This window comes from Drosophila bipectinata, chromosome 3R (assembly GCF_030179905.1).
Source record: "Drosophila bipectinata strain 14024-0381.07 chromosome 3R, DbipHiC1v2, whole genome shotgun sequence".
Lineage (NCBI taxonomy): Eukaryota > Metazoa > Arthropoda > Insecta > Diptera > Drosophilidae > Drosophila > Drosophila bipectinata.
Window position 1 is genome coordinate 24,275,865 of NC_091739.1, and position 4,035 is coordinate 24,279,899.

A 4,035-nucleotide genomic window follows, 5' to 3' on the forward strand; every position below is an offset into this window, starting at 1 on the left:
CTCTGCGTCACAGAGCCACCCGAAGCAGTTTTAATAAAGAGCAGATCGCTGCAAAAAAAAAGAGTTATTTTTAATAAACCACATCAAGTTAGTCTGCTCTGGTCTTCCCTTTAGTCTGGGAAGATCTGGAGAGCCGAATGGATGACTGTGGGGATCTCAATTAATTTTGGCCCGCTTTTGTGTATTCTTTTGTGGGGATTTTTGGAAATTTCAGAAGTGTATTAAATATTTTTAGCCTTTTGGCTGTTTAAAGTTTATATTCTCTATCATCTTTTCTTAATCCCAACTTGTAAAAAAATATTGAATAATTTTTAATTGCATCAAAACGTTATCGGAATCTATTTCTATCACCCCTAAAAATTTAACACTCATGATTGCCCGTCTATTAACTTTTTATTAGTCAAAAAAAAAGCTTATTACAATATGCAATTGCCTTTATGCCATCGCAATTTAGATTACCCAACTTTTTATACATGGGGGTCACTTTCTGACAGACATTATCACTCATTAGTTAGGAATTTTTCACAAAAACATTAAAAATCCAAAACCTACCATGATGAGTTCACTTTTATTCCCCCGTCCCCCGTAGACTCGAATATATATTTTTCAACTCACCATACTTCTAAAAGATTTATTTCAGTTATACCCCATCATGGAGCGGGCTAATTGTTTGATTACACTTTATTATCGATATCACATTTTGGGTTTTTTTATTATACAATAAAAGTGATTAACGATTGATTAATAATCTAATATTTTTATAACTTCATAAGGCTCCAGATCACTGATTCGCAATGTATGTATATTTTTTGGCGAAACTGATTTTTATTCGTTTACCACATTTTATTCACACATCTTCCAATTTCCATCGCCTCGTTTATTAAACTTTATTGTTCGGATCTTTAGTATTCGGTTGAAGACAATTTGTTTACCGATTGGAATGAAATAAATTGATTTTCTTTTTATTCATTCCGGAATTTGAAGATCTATAAAAATGGGATGCGGAAAAATCATTTGTATATACAATGATCTGGCATTGGAAAATAAATATACATAGGTAATTAGAGTGTAATAAAAAAATCCCTTTTTCAATTACTTATTATGTCTTGTATATAAGCCCTTAAAAGTCACAGTCTATTTTTATAGTCATATGTTATTTGCAGGCTATATGTAGGATCATTCTAAAATTAGCTGGTGTTTGGAGAACTTAAATGGGCTTGTTTTTGTTTGCGAATATAAAACTGTAATTGTTTATTATCCAGGGCTATATTGTTTATAGTTTTAGCACCTGAACTAAACTTTAATGGTTTTTGATACTCTTTGACTAAAATATGATCCTTTGAAGCTATAATAACCTTTTTTCGTAAAGATGTTATAAAGAAGAAACGGCGCAGTAATTGAAGTTGTTATTAAATTGAATACTTTACAAGTTCTTGTAAAATAGACTTTATCTTTTGTAGTCGGCTTTACTTTTATGGATCATATCTACCCTTAACCAGTTACAAGCGGCTTAATTCAACCCTCAAATGCACTTGTTAACACCTCTCCAGGCCAGGCGAATACTGTCTAATTGACCGAATCAACTTCGTGGAAGCACAGTCAAATTTATTGTTTTATAGCTAAAATTAAATATTTAAGGCCTGACGACTGTGTTGGATAACAATGGTTCACCGCTAATTAATTTCAACGTAATAGCTCCCATATATAATCCATTACACGGGCAGACGATAACGATCATCAATGACAATATGGAACTAGTGCGGGGCTCTTAATGGGCGATCAAAGACAAAATAGCCATGGGCTATCTGGATGGGGCCGGTGACATTATTTGACACTCGTTTATTAATTGAATTAACTGCTTTATACCACTTTAAAAAGGTTTCCAAGTCGTGCCGCTCGAAGGAAGTATAACCAAAACCACTTGCAACTGGGTTTCAGAATATATCTGTCCTTGGCGTCACTTGTTTTCCAACGCCTTACAATATTCGTCTGGTCCCGATAAAGCCACCTGTATCTGGCTTTGTGCTAAGTGCTTGGATCAATAATTAATAGTTTACATAAGTCTGAAACGTGGGGCTAGAATCTAAAAAATATTTAACGCTTTAACCAGAAATGGTGTACAACAAAACTTTTAATTATTATAATAAGAGGATAATATAACAGGAAGTGTTATTTTATAAAGCTTGAATAAAAGGAAAAGATAAACTTTAAATTATCCTTGTTAATTAAGGTTTTAATCCTTTTAAAGAGAAATTTTTTCTTATATTTTAAAATGAACCAAAACAAGGCAAGAGTCTTTATTGAACTGAGACTCATATAAATCTCTCGAGTGGGGATACCAAAATAATGAAATTATACACCTCAATTAAGAAAATTGGGGATTTTTATTCGAAATCCCGTTTTTTTGAGCACTGTCATCAGCAACAGTCATTCCCAAACAAAAACAAGGGAGCACCAAAACCGCTTCATAGCAGTTACAACTTGTTCAGCGCCAGTTAGTCTCCCATCCATCTGACTGTATGGATCTCCATCTGTATATACATATATACTTCAGTGATCGTGGTGCTGAAAACTGACAATTAGTGGTAGGCACAGGCACGCAGCCCGACTTGGTTGTCAAATCATTTGCAATCAAATTTTTAATTGCAATAATTACACGAATTTAATATTTTCAGTCAGCTCTTGGTTAGGCGTTAGTTGGAAAGCACGCTCGGATTCATCACATCTAATAGATTCATCAGTCAGTTAGTGTTATAGTATCATCATAGCACTCTTCTTGGGTGACATTGTTGTCCATTTACTAATTTGTTCATCAAATAATTAGTACATTTTCGCACCTAATTGTGTGTCATAACAACTGGCTTAACGTCAAAGGCAACTACTCAATAAAGGCCTTTGACAAGTTGACTTCAATTAAACTGGAACGATAAGACTAGTAGATCATAATCCTATTTTTGTAGTAACTCTTCAAATGGAAGAGCGACTTCCCATGAGAGATAATGAGAAGAAAAACTATAATTTTTTAAATATTTATTTTTTGTTGCATAAACGGTTTACACATTCAAAACATTTAAAATTCATATTTCACTACTAAATATTTTTTCGAATTTCATTTTGTATGCTTCACATTTATGCTGTTAACTTTCACACTGAATCTTATAGTTATAATATGTATACATATATTTTTAATTTTTGTTTTTAAAATTTCGTTTTAAGCTTCTTTGAATTTAATGTTAGTTTTATGTTTTTAATTAATTGCTTCTTTGGGGTTCGCCCTTCCTAAGTCGTCTGGGCCCTTTGTGGCAATCGTGTTTAAGGTTTTATTTTATTTAAGCTTTTTGTTTAAGAAAAAAATATAATTTGTATAAGTTGTACGGGCAATCGGAGCTTTCAGTTGAGGCAAAATGATGGCCAGATCAAAAATCGGTATCGGTATGAGTTAAGTTTAGAAGAGTATCCTTTAGAGAACAACTTGTAAGAATGGGTGGTGGGTTTTATATTCGAGTGAATTCTGTAATTTTAAGATTAAAGCTTGGCCACAGGCTCTCTTAATGTATCTGGTCACTTGTTTACGAGATGAACATTTTATATTTTGTTTGGAAAACGATCGGATTGGATAGTTTAGGCTTGATAGAAACTCTTTTAATTTTCGGTAATAAGCTAAAGCGTATAAGTATTCTAGAACAATAGTAAGCACATTGAAAGCAATAAATGAAAACCAACGATAAATGAAGTTGCTTCCTGAATCCCTTCAACAAATGTATAAAAACTACACAAACTTAATAAGTTATTCAAAAATTTTGCATTACACCTAGATTCTGATAAAACAGATTATTGCGGGCACGGGACCAGGACGAACGGCCAATTCAAAACGCTTAATGATGGAAATAAAATCTGAAAATCCTGCATCTGGTCCTGGCCAACCCTTCCGGCGATAACAAACAGGTAATCCTTTTCCCTGGCTAGCAATTCCCAATGTTTTGAGCAATGATAATAGTTCCCTCTATAGTCTAACTGCTTTGGCAAAATGTTAAC